General features: G+C 48.5%; 1 protein-coding gene across 8 annotated transcripts in view; it reads right to left on the bottom strand.

The window, feature by feature from the left end:
• Positions 1 to 18,893, bottom strand: part of ZBTB7C (zinc finger and BTB domain containing 7C) — a 151,097-nt gene that overhangs the window by 35,961 nt on the left and 96,243 nt on the right. Inside the window, exon 2 of one of the 8 annotated variants that reach the window (XM_074532651.1) lies at positions 10,874 to 10,957. The exons of the other annotated variants lie outside the window; for them this stretch is intronic. The gene's annotated coding sequence lies outside the window, so the exon portion shown is untranslated. The remainder of the gene's footprint in view (positions 1 to 10,873; positions 10,958 to 18,893) is intronic. 8 annotated transcript variants of the gene reach the window in all.

Below are 18,893 nucleotides of genomic sequence, written 5' to 3'. Positions count from 1 at the left end.
AACAGCCTCAACCCTTTGCCACCCAAGGGGAGGGTCCTGGCAGGATCCACAGGATGCTCCCGCCCAAGTCGTGGCAAAATCCCAGCCACAGAGACCCAAGGTCCCCTGTGGTCATTGGAAAGGTGAATGTTAGACTCAGCCACACGATGGTTGCCCTCACAGAGGCAGGCGAGCAAGAATTGTTCTATTAACTAATTAATCCCAGCAGCATCCCTCCAAGGTATGGCAGGGAGTATTAATTTCATCGCCCAAAGAGGAAAGCTGAAGGTCAAAAAGGCTTGAATTTCTCCTTGCCCACCTGGATGGGGTATGTTGGGGGCCACAAGCTGAGCATTCGTGGATTTAGAGCTGGAAAATAATGTGCAACACCTTGGCTGGGATGGCCCTGCTAGGGTACAACAGGATGTAAAATGTAAAAGAGGCAAAAGTGACAGCATCATTTTAAGGAGAATCAACTCACAATGCCAGGACTCTTTTTGCTGGAATACCTGGAAGCAAAGAGCTGATTTCTGGGACATCCAAGGACAAGGTGAAAATCTCTGCAGGGGTTTCCTGGACTTCCATGTCAATGTGATCATGTGGCTTTCCACGGTGAGAACTAACACAGGTACTTCTCCCTGCCTTATTCCAGGCTAACTTCCTCTATGAAGCTCAACTTGGAAACAGTCCTGAATAAAATGTGTGCCCAATCACGACATTTTCCCTGCCCAGAAAGCAGGAAGCAAGGTGTGACTCAGGATTAAAGCTGGAAAGTAGATTAAGTGCCTCTATCCAAAATGCAATCAACAATGAATAGAGCAGGGTTTGGCACATTTATTTTTTTTTGCATGGAAGTTCATTAAGGTCTTGAGGGGCACCTGAATCTTATCTCAAATCTGAGATTTGCTCTAAAACTTACCAAGTGGAGGTCTGGAGCAAGTGATGGGGAGCAGCTGAGGGAGCTGGGAAGGGGCTGAGCCTGGAGCAAAGGAGGCTCAGGGGGGCCCTTGTGGCTCTGCACAGCTCCTGACAGGAGGGGACAGCCGGGGAACAGGGACAGGAGCAGAGGGAACGGCCTCAGGCTGGGCATGGGGAGGCTCAGGTTGGAAATTAGGGAGAATTTCTTCATGGAAAGTACTGTCCAGTCATTACATGGACTGCCCCGGGCAGTGATGGAGTCCCCATCCCTGCAGGGATTTAAAAGTCCTGTGGATGAGGCACTTGGGGACGTGGGTCAGCAGTGGCCTTGGCTGTGCTGAGGGCATGGTTGAACTTGATGGTCTTGAAAGGCTTTTCCAACTTGAACAGCTCCATGTTTCTATGATTCCCCAGTGAGGCTCACTTCTGCCTCCCCCAGCTTTCACAGCAGGCAAAGCCCAGCAGATGATCTCCTACAGAACAATCTTAACCATGAATGCCAATAAACTCAAGACTGACACAAGGAATTATCAACCCAGAGTATTTCCATGCTTCCCTTTCTCTCCACCTCTTCTTCACCCAGCTTTTTAGCATTTCTCATTTCAGCAATTAATCCCAGCCTTTCTGAAGAGGCTGAATCCTACAAGCTTGAAATCATGTCAACACAGAGCCAAATCAGCACAGATGTGCCAGAGAGCAATGCAGTGGGTTTTTCCTTCCTCTGAAACTCAGGACTGCTTCTGCTCAGTGCTGTGGTGCTCTGCAGACTGGGAATGTCAGGAGTCCTCCCCATATGGCAAATGAAAAGTCACCCTGGGAAGATTAAAGCAGAGAGAGAAGACCTGGGTTGCCTTTTGCATTTTTCAGCCCTTCTCCATCCCTTTGTGAAAGGCTGGCGCTGTTAAGCAACTATGTAAGAGATGTGAGGAGTCAGGGGAAATAAATAATACATAGATGTTGAAGTGTGTTGCCAAGGCCACCTCCAGGATGGATCTGTACCCTCTGGACAGCTGCCTGCTCCTGCCCTGGAGAGATGTCACTGGGAGTGAAATGGAGCTCCTGGGCACGACGCTGTTCTGGAGTGATGCATCAGAAAACCTTGCGGGTGACAGAAACTGTAATTGCTGTGCTTAAACTTCACTGGCCCGTTGCACCCCTGTGAAACCCAGCTTTGCTGCTGATTTCAGCAGAAGAGGGAAGGATGTGCCCCTACCAGGGCAGCTGGTAGGGATCCCTCTCCCCATAGCCTGAGCAGAGGGCTCCCTGTGCCCCTCGGGCCTTGTGGATGTTCTGGTTTCCATGAGGACCTGAGCAGCATTCTCCATCCTCCCCAACACCAGCCCAAACCAGTACAGCCTGAAAAAAGGGGGATCTTAGACCCAGTGTGTTCTTGAGGTTCAGGGCAACAGTGTCTTGTGTGCAGAGACTGCAGAGACCCCAAGGGAGCTACACTGCATCCCACCAGCCCAACCCCAAGTCCTCACTTCAATAGCAGCTTGGCCACATCTGCCTCTATTTTTCACAGCAAGAGCTCTATGGGTCTGTAGGGTAAGAGATAACATATTTGGTACTCCATAACTGGAATGCAAAATAAAAGGTACACGGTGTGGCTGGATGCAGCCAAGATCATGATGTGAGGTGCCCTGGCTCGTAACACAGAGAGCTGGCTGTGCCAACAGTGCCAGCAGCCCACTGGAAGGGGCCCTGTCCCCAGCCTGTCCTCTCCACAGGCTGGGAGGTGAGGCACCACCCCTGGAGCAGGATGCCTGTCCCTCAACAGTGACACAGAAGCATCCAGCCCTGAGGCACAGGGACACCGGGAGGTGCTGGCAGGTGATGCTGAAGAGTGCAGTCACTGGGGTGGCAGCTTCCAACCCTGCTGTGATGGAGAAATCCAGGCACACCCCTGCCACACTGCTGCTGCCTGGGAAAAGCCACAATACCTCCAGCAAAGTGCTCTGCAACCCCTAACTCCCCTCTCCTCTCCTGTGCCTGCTGCAGAGGGCAGCTGGAGGGGCTAAGGAGATAGTACAGAGGGAGGGATGCCGCAGGCACTCCTAAAATAAGGTGCACACAGATAGTCTAATGTCTCTGCAAACCCCCCCTGCCCCCAACACACGTCTGCCAAAACCAGAATTGGCTGCAAAGATTGAGGATGTTTTTTGAGAAATATTAGCTGTAGCTGTTTGCACGCATTGGCCTTACAAAGCGTCTGGGAGAAGAGGGGGGGAAATATTCTTCCTGTTTAGCACAAAAATATAGGTAACAATTATGAGGCAATAATTGATTCATCCGATAGTTTATTAACTGGAGTTGGGGTGTGCAAGTGACAGGCTCTGCAGCCAGCCTTTCATGTGACACGTTATTAAAGGCTCTTTTTCTGGCTCCGAAAGGCAGTGGCTGGAAGATCAAAGGTCAGACATTTCAAGAAGTAAATTGGTTTAATGTGGCTGCAGATAGCCTCACAAAAACCTAATAAATATGCAGTGAAATGTAAGGAGAGAAAATTGTGGACAAGAGAGACAATTACTTTGAAACCAGGATAAGAGCAGCGCAGGCTCAAATTAATCAGTGTTCAGGCTCCTTCTCTCTGTCTCAGGATTTAGTATTCAGAGCAGGAGCCCAGCTGATGGTGGGATGTGAGCAGGGTGCATTGGTACCCAACACCAGAGCCTGCTGGGGGAAGATGCTCAACTCCAATCCACAGCTGGGCTGGTGCTGAGTGCCCACCTTTGTTTTCCAGGGATACTGAGACCCACACCAAAGGATGTTTGTGAGCACCACAGGACAGATTAGCAGTCCATGGCTAAGAATTCTCCTAAGAGGACAGCCTAGCAGAGCTGGGAATGTTCAGCCTGGAGAAGAGAAGGCTCCAGGGACACCTCAGAGCCCCTGCCAGGGCCTGCAAGGGCTCCAGGAGAGCTGCACAGCCCCTGGGGACAAGGCAGGCAGGGACAGCACCCAGGCAATGGCTCCCACGGCCACAGGGCAGGGACAGATTTTGGCCCATTGGGAATGAGGAATTGCTGGCTGGGAGGGTGGGCAGGCCCTGGCCCAGGGTGCCCAGAGCAGCTGTGGCTGCCCCTGGATCCCTGAGAGTGCCCAAGGCCAGGCTGGATGGGGCTTGGAGCAGCCTGGGATAGTGGAAGGTGTCTGTGCCCCTGTCCAGGGGGAGCTTTAAAGTAGGTAATTTTGAAAGTCCCTTCCAAACAACTGTTCTGTGTTTGTATGATTTCATTTTATGGTCCTGTGGGGAGCCCTTGGTGTGCCCGAATAGGTTCATGGCAGCACTGGAACATCAACTCACAGCCCAAACCCCACTGTCCATGGCTAAAAAATGAATACAGAAGGGCTTCATTAAAAAAAGTGTTGCTTAAAGCTCATCTCATTTATTGCTTGATCTCGTGATGCTTTCAGAAATTTGCATCACTTATTTTTAATAAACTCCAGATAGTGATATCTGAATTATCTGGGGTTTTTATGTTTGGATTTCATGAAATACTTTAACTCTAACAACCTCTAAACACAACAGAGGATTTCTTTGCTAAAATGTCACAGGTTTGCTCCTTTTAATTACAGGTGAGAAAACACCCACTCCAGCTCTTTAATCTGGAGAGGGACTTCCCACATGAAAACAAAGCATGATATTCCCAGCAGGGCTGGAAAGAGGAGGAGAGGAAACCAATCCATGGAACAAAATGTCTGGTACCCCTTGGACAAGCAGATGAGGGTAGAACCTCTTTGTATTCCCTATGCTGGCGACCTCCCCCAGCTGAGTCACTGTGATCCACCGTGGTTTGCTACAGCCCCAGCAGACAGATGGACAGGGCTGGCCTGTGATTCAGGAGTGCCAAGCCTCACCTGCTCATCCTCACAGGGACCTAAAGGTTGGGACCCAAGGGCTAAGCCACTCAGCAGAATCACAGAATCATTCAGGCTGGAAAAGCCTGCTGAGTCCAACCATTCATTCCCCCAGCACAGCCCAGCCCAACATTGACCCACGCCCCCAGCTGCCACAGCCACACAGCTTTTCAATCCTCTCCAGGGATAGGGGTGCCACCACTGCCCTGACCACCCACTCCATCAAGAAAATTCCCCAATATTCAACCTGAGCCTCCCCATGCCCAGCCTGAGGCCGTTCCCTCTGCTCCTGTCCCTGTTCCCCGGCTGTCCCCTCCTGTCAGGAGCTGTGCAGAGCCACAAGGGCCCCCTGAGCCTCCTTCGCTCCAGGCTCAGCCCCTTCCCAGCTCCCTCAGCTGCTCCCCATCAGATTTGTGCTCCTGACCCCCACTGCCCTTCCTAGGACACGGCCCTGCATCATCAGCCATGTTCCCCATAGCTGGACCACGGATGAAGGGGATCCCTCTGCCCACCACATCCCCTCTGCCCAGAATGGAGCTGCACCCAGGACAGCACCCACACCTCGTGAGAGGCCCTGGGGATGAGGCAGACAGGGACAGCTGGTGCCACCTGTGTCCTGCTGGCCGAGGGACAGTTCAAAGAGAGCCCGCCCTTCACGGGTCAGCAACAAGGAGAACTGATGGGACCTCTGCCTCTGCAGCCCACACAGGCAGCTCTTGCCCTGAGTTATCTGCGTGTGTATTGCTCTGCCATAAATCAGGAGCCCTGACACTGTAATTTGTATCTGGGGAACCTGGAGCAATTACAAAATCAGCCCAAACACCATTTGTTTCACAAGATTTTGCCCTTAGTTAGCACTGTCGTTCTGCTTTAATTGCACTGTAATTAATTGCAACAAAACTGTTTGGAAAGTGCATGTGCACAGTGGAAAGGCTGGAATATTGCAACCTGACTCCTCTGTTGCAGCCACAAGCACAAAATCTGCCATCCTCTTTTCACACAAAACTTAGAGAAAGTTCACTTTACCACTTTGTATCCAGAGGATCTCCAAGACCTCTCAAAGCCAGACCAAGACTCATGGAATGCAACTACTGGGTTACTTTACATCCATGGAAATCAAGGCTCAGAGGAGTTAATCTCTTTAATTTCTCTTCAGACGTGACTAAGAGGGTATACATTGCCCAAAGTAAACCAGGCCCTGTCCAGGAAGTAAATCACAGCCCTGCAACACTCAGAGGTTCTCATGTTCCCTTGCAGCTCCCAAAGCCACCCAGCACCTTGAAGAGGCTGGGATCTGCCTCCTGCCCCTGGAGGAGGTTGCCTCATCCATGAACTCCACATGAAGCAAAAGATCTCCCTAAAGACAGACAGCAGTGAGAGTTGGAAGTGATGATGTCCCATCCCTGGAAGTGTCCAAGGCATCACTGGACAGGGCTTTGAGCAATCTGGGGTAGTGGGAGATGTCCCTGCCCAGTTCAGGTGTGTGGGAATAGGTGATCTTCAAAGTCACTTCCCACCCAAATCATTCTACAACAAAGGAGAGCAATTCTGATCCACTTCTTTCACAATCCATTCCTCTTTAGCATTCAGCTGTGGCACGGAGGTACTAATCCCAGCTGAGGTGGGCTTCCAGAGTTTTTGGTTATGGATGTTGGGCAATTTTCAAAATGAGAGATGTTCCCACCCAGCTGGCACTCGGTCCCTCAGCACAGACTGCAACAGCAGCCACTTGGAAATGAGAAGCCACCAAATCCACCTGCAGTTGCCTTGAGTCTCATCCCCTGAATGATTATTTCTGTGGAGGGAAGGCAGCTGCACCAGGAGTCTGCACCCCTGCAAGGCTGGGAGAAGATCTGGAGGGACACTGGAGACAGGAGGCAGGGATGAGCTGATGTGGCTCATCCCCTCTGACACCCCTCAGTGAGGGGCTGGGACAGTGACCTGCTGCTAAGGCAGGAGGGGACATCTCCCATTTTGAGATTGCCCAACATCCCTAACAAGAAACTCTTGGGTTTTTTTAAGCCTAACAGACTTGCAGAAAAACATATGCTCTTGCTTTTCCTCCCTCTTTGCTGTTTTCTTTTCCCTTTTCTCTCTCCTCTCCTCTCCTCTCCTCTCCTCTCCTCTCCTCTCCTCTCCTCTCCTCTCCTCTCCTCTCCTCTCCTCTCCTCTCCTCTCCTCTCCTCTCCTCTCCTCTCCTCTCCTCTCCTCTCCTCTCCTCTCCTCTCCTCTCCTCTCCTCTCCTCTCCTCTCCTCTCCTCTCCTCTCCTCTCCTCTCCTCTCCTCTCCTCTCCTCTCCTCTCCTCTCCTCTCCTCTCCTCTCCTCTCCTCTCCTCTCCTCTGCTCTCCTCTCCTCTCCTCTCCTCTCCTCTCCTCTCTCCTCTCTCTTCTCTCTCCTCTCTTCCTCTTCCCTCCCAGAGCCACATGGTGGAGAAAGGGCCCAAATTTTGCATGAAGGCAGCAGTGCCAGCACAGGGTCCTGTGGATCCACCTCTCCAGCAGCCCACCTGGCACTGTGGTGTGACATGAAAATAGAAATTCCATGGCAGAGGCGAGGATGCACCTGCTTGGAGAAGCTCACGGCAACAGGAGTCAGCCAGGGCCCAGGCAGGCAGGAGCAGGGGGTCCAAAAGAACAGCAAAAAGACTGGGATTATCCCAGCAGCAGTAGCTCTGGAAGATCCAGCTGATCTAGGAGACCTCCCAGGCACATGCCTAGAGAGCCTGGGGTTTGGCTGAGGATCTGCTCCATCAGCTTCAACTCACCTTGGCAAAAGGTGCCCAGATACCATGGTGACGGTCTCGGCAGGGATAAACACTGAACATGGGTGTGGGTTGTTTGCATAGTTAGGAAGCTGGCTGGTCTCCATCCCTCCACCCTGCCTCCTCCCAGCAGTGCCAGGACCTCAATCCAAAGTGGTCTCCTTCCTCCTCCTGGGCTGGCTCATCCTCAGGCAACACGGAGGCACTTCCCAAACTGGTTTCCTGCTAGGCAGGGCAGGGTGGGGGACAGCGGTGCTGGGCTGCTGCCTCTGCCTGGGAAGTGGAAGTCATTTGATGGTCCCAACATCTGCCTGAACCCACATGGAGAGAGTGCAGAGATTTCTTGGTGTGGACATTCCCTCCTCCTCCTCTTCTGCAGCTGCCAAGAACATCAAGTGCCTTGCAAAACCAACAGCTGGGATATGGCAGGCTTCACCCACCTCAAAAAAAAAAAAACACTCAGGACCACCACACACCCATCCCTCAGGTGCAAGGGCATCTTTTTGAGGAACAGGAAAGAAGGAATCCACGAGCAGCAAGAAATGAATTTATAATTAAGGCAAGCTGCTCACACGAGCGATACTTGAGACTTATGCAGACCTGTGAGCAAAGTTGCCATCAGGCACGCAGCTCCTCTCAGGCTTCCAGTAAGGAATAAAAAAGCTCTGACTAATATAAAGAGGCCTCCAAATCATTCTTGGCAGAAGCATCCCAGCCTTAGATCCCCTCCCTCTATTCATCACTAAAGCTTTCTCAGGGAAAGGAAAATAAACCGTGCAGCTACCTCAATGACCTGACCTGCAGCAGGGTGCAGCTGGGTGCTGGCTGCCCCTTCTCCAACATTAAATGACAATGTAACACCATACACGCATATTACCATATTACGTTAATTTTTACATTGTATGTAAATTTATAATAGGTACTATACACAAAAAGATACATTATAAAGGTGTATATATGTATAAATATATTATATATTGTGTTTATAGAAAATATTTATATATATATATGTATATGTATATATATATGAAAAATAATACAAATATTAAGAGGAATAATGACACACAGATGAGACCCATCTTGATTTCGTATTCCCATCTCCATCCTGCCAGGAAGGCAGGGACACTGGCAGGAGCAGGGATGAGTCTTCTCATTACTGCCTGCTTTTCCAAGATCATCCACACACTTAATTTATTGTCCACACACTCAACAATATAATATTTCTCTGTGGTCTGAGATCCTTCACCTTTTCTAATTTCTTCCAAGTGTACAAAAGCATTCCGCCAGGGACACTTAATGGGAAAAAGACCAGGACTATGAACTGGGCAGGGAAGACTCCAGTTTTGAAACTATTTTAATAACTTGTTATTTAATTAAGAGCAATAGCTCTGAAATTATGTCAGTGAAACTTGCTACTTATTTATTAATTAGAGGAGGAATTTCAAAGGAGGCTACGGGAGTTAGGTGCTGGACAGCCCCGGGCTTGCTGGAAAATCCCAGGTTTCTCCAGCTAATGCTTGCTCAGTGCTCAAACACGCTGGGTCTGACTCCTCACTGCCTGGCACCTGAAGTAAACAGTGTCAAGCACAGGCAAAAACTGAGGGTTAAACGCTGCCTGTTCTGGATCAGGGCTTTGGAAAGTCCTTGCTGCAGTGGTGGCAGTGATGGAAGGCATTGGAAGACCAGGGAGAGACCACAGAGCATCTCCTTTACCTTCTGAGACTTCCCAGGAGTTTTGCTGGGCTGTCCTGGTGTGGATATGTGCCGAGAAGCCTGTGAAAGGTTTCTTCTCTGATGTGGGGTGCTAGAGATGCTGAAGGCACAAAGGGTTGCCCATGCCCGTGGTACCACTCCCTGCAAACAGCTCTCGGACAGACCCAGCAACACCAAAATCCTCCCAGGAGGAGAAACCCCTCTCTGATTCTACTCCCTCCAAGCAGAGGGAAGGAAAAAGCCCAATTCCATCCCCTAAACATTGCACCTGAGTGAACTGGAGGGGGGTTCACATCCCCTTTCTGGGGGCAGAAGAGGCTGCGGGTCCGGCTCGGCCGCGCTGAGCGTTCCCGTCCACCCAGCAGCGCCGGGATGGCCGAGCGCCGGTTCCTCCTCCGCTGGGCACATTCCTCCCCTCCTGTTTTCATTCAGCCCAACCTTAAACAAAACCACCGCTGTTGTTTTTATCCGCGGTGCAGATCTGGGAATTGCCTGCATGGGGTCAGGGGAGCTGGAGAGGGGATTTGTGCTGCTGAAACTGAGCTTCATCTCCAGAAAGAGCTGTTAAAAATGTAAGCGCTTAGCTAGGTGCAGCACGCTGCCCTGCTGCATCCCGTTTGCCAGTGAAGAAGCAAAAAGTTCCCCAGATTGACTGAGATTTACACCCAAATTCTAGATATGGGGTCTCCAGATAAAGGAGCTGGGGCATCCCTGTGCAAGCCCCACTTGCCGCACGGGCAGTGTGGAGCAGGTCAGCTTGAGCCGGGCTTAACCCTGCACCAAGCATCAGCCTCCTCCCAACCACGCTTCCCAGAATGTATTTAATCACAATTTTTCTGCCAGCATTAAATCTTCCAAGACATTTTAACTACTCAAGACAAGAATGGGATTTTTTTTCTCGCAAGTTTTCCACAAAGAACAACTTAAACAGAAACTCCTTCAACATAAATACTAACAAACAAGTATTAAAAATATATACTAGAATATTATCTTGTATAATTATAGATGTATATTTCTATCTGTTACATATTTCCAAGTACTGAAATATTCATATTAATATATATTCTTGTTCTACTCTATTCTATTCTATTATTCTATTCTATTCTATTCTATTCTATTCTATTCTATTCTATTCTATTCTAATTTTAAATATTAATCAACTCCTCATGAGATCTCTTTTGCCTACACAGCTGGACATATTGGCAGATCTGGTTTTGCACTGGTATTTCCTATCTAAAGCGAATAAACATATAACTAAGGTAGACTTCAAAAAAAAAAAGAGCCCAAGCCCCACAAATTGAGCGGTAGTATCGTACAGGTGTTGATGTACAGCCAAAATCTCCAAGCTTGGTAAGGATTCAAGATACGAGGAAGGAAATCAGACAGAGATTCACGGGTTTGAGTTCAAACAGCAATTAAGAATGCAAGTAAATGGTGATAGATTAATACAGAGGATCGCTACGACACGCTAAAGATTTCCAACACGAGCACGATTAGCCTCCGAGCAATAAATTCAAGTGCCTTTCCCTCCCCTCAATATCCTGCAAAACCCCTAAAAGCGTGAGGGGGAGAGGGAGGAGGATTTAAAACCTAAAAAAAATCACATATTTCAGAAGGCAAAAAGACAGCATCCGACCCACCTTCCCTCTCCAGGTGCCGACCCTCGTCCGCCCCTCGGCTGCCGTGGCTGCGCGGGGACTCCGGCAGCGTCGCTCCCCGGGTGTCTGCAGCCAAGCGGAGATTGTCATTGATTTGTGTGCAGAAAGTTAAGCCTTTCTAGGAGCGGTTGGGAGAATTCACTCCCACCACTCCCTCTAAACCAAAAGTATTTGGCACCAAGCCCTCCTCGTCCACCTGTACTATTAAGGTCTAAACAACACGCGGGACACGGGCTGATATTTACCGGATCTGTTCAAGTTTCCTTTTTTAAACCAGCACAAAAAATTCTTCAGAAAGAAAAACTTGGGGTGGTTGCTGTGGTTTGGACTATCTTTTTTTTTATTTTTTAAAGATTTTTTTTGGTCTCATTTGTCTTAAAGCAGATTTATCTCATTTTTTTTGTTCTCTGCTCAATGAGACAATCCCCTCCCTGGTCTAACTGGTGACCCCTGATTTGCCCCCACAGAGGTCACTCTGTGGTTGACTCTCCTATGATCTGCTCCACTTCCCCTGCAAACTGCACCCATCTGAGTCGGTTAAATGTGGGGAGGGGGGTGAAAACCACCTCCTTTGAAAAAAAAAAAAACTGGCTGTAATTCAGTTAAAAAATCACGTTTGCACAATGAATGACTCAAACAAGCAAGAAGATGGAGGCAAAATATCTTCAGACACGGAGGCTGGTTACTCAAGTCACCGAGCTGTCCTGGTTGACAAGACCCCAACCCAAGTGTCCAATCCAAGCAATGAATGACTGAAAAACCTTCCCGAGTGCCCAGTGTGAGGCTTCCAAGCCCCACTCCCAGCACTGAGGTTTGGAAGCCAACTCCTGGCCACCTCAGCTGCACGAGACGGCCAACAACCCCATCCTGCACACAGCTCCCATGGCCCCTGGCCACAGGGATGTTCCCAGAGGAGGATTCACCCCTTGGGAGCCCATCTCAGCAGCCTGAGCAGCCTTGCCTGGCTAAGCCCAGCTCGCTGGCATGCACACAACCCCAAAGGGTTGCCCATCATGTTGAGTGATAAAGAACTGGGCTCCCTCCTCTTCTCCTCACTGGGTGCCCCAGGGAACAGCTTGTTCTTGAGGTTCTGCCCCAAATTAAGCAGTCACACTGAATGAAACAGTGCATTTCATAAAATGCTAGCTACTTTCTGGCACCTGTATAGTAACAACAAGGAAATAGATGTTTTTTGTTAATACAATAAATTCAATGAGAGCAGCTGGACACGGAGTCCCGTTTTACATGCTTTTCTGATGGTTTTCCTCTAAAGAGGCACATTAAAAAACCCCAAATCACAACCAAAATTGTTTATACAAGGGAAACCTTTCTGAAGCACAAGGCAAAATCAAGTGTAAGATAGCCTGAGGCAACCTGGCACTCCCAGGCAGGGCTTGGAAGAGCTCCGTGCTCAGCGCACGGTTACTTTTGAAACTTTTATTGCACGCTTTCTCAGTCTGTAGGGAAAAAAACATTAATGCTGTTTCCATCCCCACACCCAAAGCACTATCTGCAGCTCCTCTGACTACTGGGTTTCTAAGGAGTGTCTGGGTAAATCAGTACATGAAGTCGGAGTGAACAATGTGTCTGGCCCCAGATAAGAGCAGAGCAAAACTTGGGCAGCATCCAGTGACTGTCAAAGTCGGCATGGAGAGGAACACCAATTGCCACCCACTGCTTTTCCTGGTATTCCTGTAGCTGGCATCCCCTGTGGGATGGGAGCACCCGTGCAACCACCCACCCAAGCTCCTCAAGCACAAAACCATGCAACTCCTCACTTCCCACAAAACACAGCTCTCTTTTCCCTCCCCCATCAAAAGGATTTGCCTTCATCAATTCACCAAAGCCAACGGGTTGAAGAAAAAATTGCATCTCTGCCATGCTAGCAAAGCACATTGTTCATGGTGCTGCTTCTCAAGACTGTTTATAATCAGGGTGTACAAAAATGTCGTCAGCACCATGGAGGTGTCAGAGCATGTCCAGGGCAGGGAACGGAGCTGGGAAGGGGCTGGAGCCCCAGCAGGGGCTGAGGGAGCTGGGAAGGGGCTGAGCCTGGAGCAAAGGAGGCTCAGGGGGCCCTTGTGACTCTGCACAGCTCCTGACAGGAGGGGACAGCCAGGGGGAACAGGGACAGGAGCAGAGGGAATGTCTTCCTGTTGCACCAGGAGAGGTTAAAATTGGATATTGGGGAAAATTTCTTCATTGTAAGCACTGTCCAACACTGGCACAGCTGCTCAGGGCAGTGGTGGAGTCCCCATGCCTGGAGGGGTTTCAAAGTTGCAGGGATGTGGCACTTGGGGACATGGGACAGTGGTGGCCTTGGCAGTGCTGAGGGAATGCTTGGACTTGAGGGCTTTTCTAGCCTAAATTATTCCAACTCCAAATTCTTGCAAGCCAAACCCTGTACTTTAATACAGAAAAATACCTGGGTGTGGACTGTGACAATTGAAACGTCTCAGTGATAACTTTGACTCGAAAACCACTGCAGACCAATTAAGCACCCACTGAACCCTGGAAATTATTTGCCCTTTTCCATATGAAATTAGCTCACTTTTTTTTTTTTTTTTTTTTTTTTGATCAGCATTAATGGAAGGTTGAACAGGCCTCCTGCACTATAAATGAGGAGAAAATAAAGTACTTCTAAGAAGGTGTGAAATAAGAACAGCAGGAGAAAAAGAAGAAAAGCTTGTGCCAGACCCCACCTTGATTTACAAGGAGAAAAGGTAACACCTAGTAAAAATATAAAAGAAAAGGTTACAATGATTGCTTACCACAGGTAAGGAAGACTCTAATTTCAAGTATATTGAATTGAAAACTTTACAGAAGAGTATTTTAAGGAAGCTTGTCTAATCAGGAAAAAAAAAAAGCAATCATCAAATGTAAAGATTTTCATGGGCAAAATAAATTTTCAAAGAGTTCTGGGGTTTCTTTTTGGTTTGTGAATTTATACAATATTCTCCTTCTGTACTTCAGTTTTCCAGGCTGATTTTAAACTTTCTAGTTGGAGCCCAATAATCAGCTTCAGTGAATACAGCTCTCTCAGAGCTAGAGGAAGATATTTTTTGCAACAAGACTTGCTGCATCAGTCACATTTTTCAAAGGAAAATAATTTTCCTCCTCAAACATCCCTATTTCATTGCCAAACTGCGGTGGTAAAAAAAAACACCTTTTTTTTTACAGGTTGATTTTGCTAAGAAATGGAACCCATAAAAATATACCCCCCCACAAATCTCACTGGAGATGCTTGGAAATGGGAAATTTGGAAAAGCCTGGGGAGGTTTCCTCCAAGGTGTCCATCCCACACACTCGGTTTCCATTTGCAGTGGTGTGTGTCTCTGTTAATTCTAACATAGAAATAGAGTTAAACCTGGCCTAAGTGCTTCCAAATGCTGGCCTTATTTTAAAGAGTATGGGGAAGAAGAGATGTGAGCCCACAATCCTGACAAACACTCTCCTCGCTGGGGCACCAGCAGGGCAGAAGGGATGAGGATGGGGACACCACACAACTTGTTTGAGGTCTCTTTGTCCATGGTGCAGAGATGAGCTGCTGGTTTTCCATCTTTAAAGAGAGCTGTGGACCTCAGGAAAGCATGAATGGGCAGAGATTTCTTTGCTAGTCCCACACCCTGCAGATGAGGAGCAGTTTCCAGCAAGAGGCTGAATTACCAGTTACCCCATGCCACAGACTGGGCAGATTCACTGGTCCCAGGATATGTCCATAGACAAAGCTACTGCTGCCACAATACCCTTATCCAAAAAAAACCCAAAAAGCTCTACAGGAAACCAGTGAAAACCAATGCTGATGAAGTGCTTTCCCTAAACAGCCTCAGTGATTTCATAGTTGAAACCTTAATGGTTGCAATCCAGATTGATCCTGAGGGATCCCCAGTGCTCTGTTACGGAAAGCAGAAGTCCATGAGGCTCCATTGTCTCCAACAGCAAGACAATCAATTATTATACCCAGCTTTCCCAAAGAATGGAAGCACAGCTGGATTTATTTCAAGAAACAGGGCTGGAAGGAGCCAAGGTGATATTGAACAGGTATATGAACATATATATAAACATATATATAAACATATATATAAACATATGTATAAACATATATATATATATATATATATAAACATATATATAAACACACACAATACATGTGCAACTACACGGAAGGATTTCCCTACATCATATGGCTTCATTGAGAAATTCTTGAAAGAGCTGTCCCCCTGACCATCCCTGGCCTGGAAATGCAGCCAGCTCTGGTTCCCCAGAGCTCCCAAATCATTCCTGATCCACAGTTCTCAGCCTTTCTTGGGCCCGTGCAGCTTCAGGGTATGTGGAAGATCTCATGTTAGCAAGAACATGGCAAAACTTCTGCACAAACTTTCCATTAAACTTGTATTTGGCTAGACAGCACATGCCTGAAGGCAACATCCTGGTCAAAAAATCTCAGAATGGCTTTCCAACATCCCTGTCATTGGTAGGGACACCTTCCACTAGAACAGGTCATTTTATTTGCTTTTAATGTTTCAGTCTTCCCTTTCTCTTCACTGAGGAAGACTTTTGAGTTTGCTTCAGTTTGTGTTGGTGTAGGACTGGGACTGGGTGAGGGCAACTAAGAATAAATGGCGATAAAATGAAATTTAAACACAAATGGATGTTAACAATAAAAGGCATGACATGGATCAAAGACCCTGTCTTCAAGGCTTGATGGCCTGATGCATAATTTTATCAGGGATACCTCTCACGACCCAGGGCAGCTGAAGCTGGGTGAGATGAAAGCCCCCAAGGAGGTTCAGCTCACAAAGAGCTTCTGAATATTCACTGTACATCTGTCACCAGCCCCAGTGCCAAAAAACTTCCCCAGCACCTCAGACCAAATTTGAGACAGGTGGCAAAACCCCAAATATATTCTGCTGCAGGATGGAAGGGAGAGCATCTGCAAAGACTCTGATGCTACTGAGGCTGCAGAGAGCAGCCTGGCCTCCACTGCAATCACTTTAAACTTCTCTGTGCAATTCACAGTCCCAGCTGCAATTTTGAAATGCTTTCTCTGCCTCGTAATTTCTCGGCGGGTTATTTTTCCTTTGCTCTCACACAAAATGAGCCACAGCTCCTCCCTGGGTCCCCTCACAGCATTCCACACCTGGATGGGCTAAGGACAACCAAGACAATGGCCCAGCATTTCAGCCTCCAGGTGCTGGTAACCCTCTGCACAGATCTCCTGCTTTCCTTCCAAACTGGAAAGTTATCCTTACCCGGGAATAGGAAATTCCACAGAAGCTCCCTGATGTAGGTGGAAACAAATGTCCTTTGCTTTCAAAAGCTGTGGATCAGGCCACAGCTCCTTGCAGAGCATCACATTAATAGTGAGAGGCAAATGAACCATTTCACTTCTCCCAGCTGAAAGAAAAAAATAAAAATGCAGCTGACCTGATTTACCTTCCTGATAATGTATTTAAAAAAACGTTCCCGGGCTCGGGACTTTGCCAGCTGAGATTTCAGACGGAACGAGACTGTTTATGTCATGACCACAACCTTCTGAAAAATGCCCCTTTAGATGGGAAAGCTCACAAGACCCTCAGGTATAATGATCTCAGCTGTATCAATAACCACATTTCGGCAGATTCATTATCTGCCCGCCAGCCCGCCCGGCCGCACAGCGAAGCGCTGCAGCAGGATGGAGCAGAAAGGAAAACATTGAATTCAGCCCTTCTTCCCACATTAAAAAAAAAAAAATGACATTGTGGGTCATTCTTTTCCTTAGCAAAAGCCAAGCTTTTATTTCCACTGCTTTCACGCCGTACTCGGGAGGGAGGACCTGAGCTGCACACAATATTGAGCACGGCTGCTCAATCCCCCCCACAGTGGGTGCAGGAGGATTTTCCTGCACAGCTCCCATCTTTGCTCCCCAAGCATCCTCATCCCTTGCCATCCCAAACTTCACAGCAGAACTTTTGGGGGTTTTTTTTCCATTATTCAAGATTTTAATATCCATCACTCCATTGCTCAAGGTTTTGACATCCATGTTAAACCTACTCCTGGATTTCAGACCACACTTCATAAGAAGTTCAGGCTACAAAACAAAGGTTTATTTCATAACAGTATTTTCAAGTAACAGGGACCATTATGATCATGCATTTTGCTCTCCAGGTTCATACAAAATAAAATACTTCACCCAGCAATTTCTGCGGCAAGACTCTCATTCCTGCCTGCTCTCCAGTATTTAGAAGCAGAGGCAATCTTGGCTGGAAGATTTCAAATCAAGGGGCTTGCCCTGATCCTTTGGCAACTGCTTCTAGGAGTTTATTAGTCTCATTATAAAAGAAAATTTGCACTTATTTTCTTTCCCACGTTTACCTCTTGTTTCTGAACACCTCATCACACCAACCATTGTTCTGCTAAAACATTTTGAATCTCTTCAAAGAGGAGATGTCAATGCTACAATCCTATGAGTAAGTAAGAGAGCTGTGAGCATCTCCCACAGTATCTCACAATACAATCCCAGAATGGTTTGGACTGGAAAGGATCTTAAAGCTCATCCCATTACATCCTCCTGCCATGGGCAGGGACAGCTCCCACCATCCCAGGCTGCTCCAAGCCCCATCCAGCCTGGCCTGGGACACTGCCAGGGATCCAGGGGCAGCCACAGCTGCTCTGGGCACCCTGGGCCAGGGCCTGCCCACCATCCCAGCCAGCAATTCCTCATTCCCAATGGGCCAAAATCTGTCCCTGCCCTCTGGCCCTGGGAGCCATTGCCTGGGTGCTGTCCCTGCCTGCCTTGTCCCCAGGGGCTGTGCAGCTCTCCTGGAGCCCCTGCAGGCCCTGGCAGGGGCTCTCAGGTGTCCCTGGAGCTTCTCTGGTGCAGCTGAGCAGCCCCAGCTGTGCCAGGCTGGCTCCAGAGCAGAGGGGCTCCAAACTTTGGATGCATCATGGCCTCCTCTGGGCTCATTCCACATTCTCCTCATGTCGGAGGTCCCAGAGCTGGACACAGGACTCCAGGTCAGAGCCTCACCAGAGGGAAGTAGAAGAAGGCCCTGGGGGATCTCTGCCCCACCACTGAGTGCAGCTGCCCCCCCCCGCCACAAGATGTGGGACTGATTATTGCAACAACCCACAGCTGGAGAAGCAGGAGGAAAGGAAAATGGCAAAGGTAAGATGGGAGAAACAAAGAGCAGCTGTCTCTTAGGTCAGGGGAGAGAGCAAGCTGCCACAAGTTTGCTAGGAGAGATGAAGGCTTGTATATCCAGGGATGATTAACCCAAAAATAGCATGGCAGCATGGAGATGGGGATTGATGGGTTGACATGTAGAATGGTCACCACTTAACAGAATCTCAAATGTTTTGGGGGCAAATCTCAATGTTTCTGTAAGGAGCTCTTAGAGGTGGCTCTGCAAATTCGTAACTCCTCCTTAATGAGTGAAAAGCAATGGGGGCAGAGAGAGGAATTTTCTGGTCCTCAGGTGTGAAACCAAGGAATGGCCCTCCCAGGAATGGGGTCAAAACAAGGATTTGTGCTCTGTGCAGAGTCAGAACGCAAAGCACCCAGTGTGTTCAGCTGCATTGGGAAGGGATGGTCAACAATCCAGGCCATATTGCAATGCCTTTGCATAAATCAGCAGCACAGCCTCAGATGGGGAGAAGAGTAATGATGCAGAAAAGCCAAAGAGTGCTCAATCAATATCTCTGCTCCGCATCTGGAGAGAAGGCAGGATGAGGTGCTTGTATCACACGAGGAGGATGAAGTACTTTCCAGTCCATTAGTAACCAAGGAGGTTGTTAAACACCATCTACCAGCGATAAACAATTTTGAATCAGCAGGCCTGGATAACTTGCTCCCAAGGGCCCTCCAACAGCTGGCTGAGAAGCTCTCTGGCCTGCTGGTGTTAATTTTTAATAAATCTTGGAATACCAGGGAAGATCCAGATGGATGGAAGCATGAAAATACTGCACTGATCTGCTAAAGGGGCAAGTGGGATGGCCTGAGGAACAGGTTGGCTTGCCTGCC

The sequence above is a fragment of the Zonotrichia albicollis genome, chromosome Z, assembly GCF_047830755.1.
Source record: "Zonotrichia albicollis isolate bZonAlb1 chromosome Z, bZonAlb1.hap1, whole genome shotgun sequence".
In the NCBI taxonomy this organism is placed as follows: Eukaryota; Metazoa; Chordata; class Aves; order Passeriformes; family Passerellidae; genus Zonotrichia; species Zonotrichia albicollis.
Note: the sequence above shows the minus strand (reverse complement) of the source record. Positions and strands in the feature narration are given on the sequence as shown.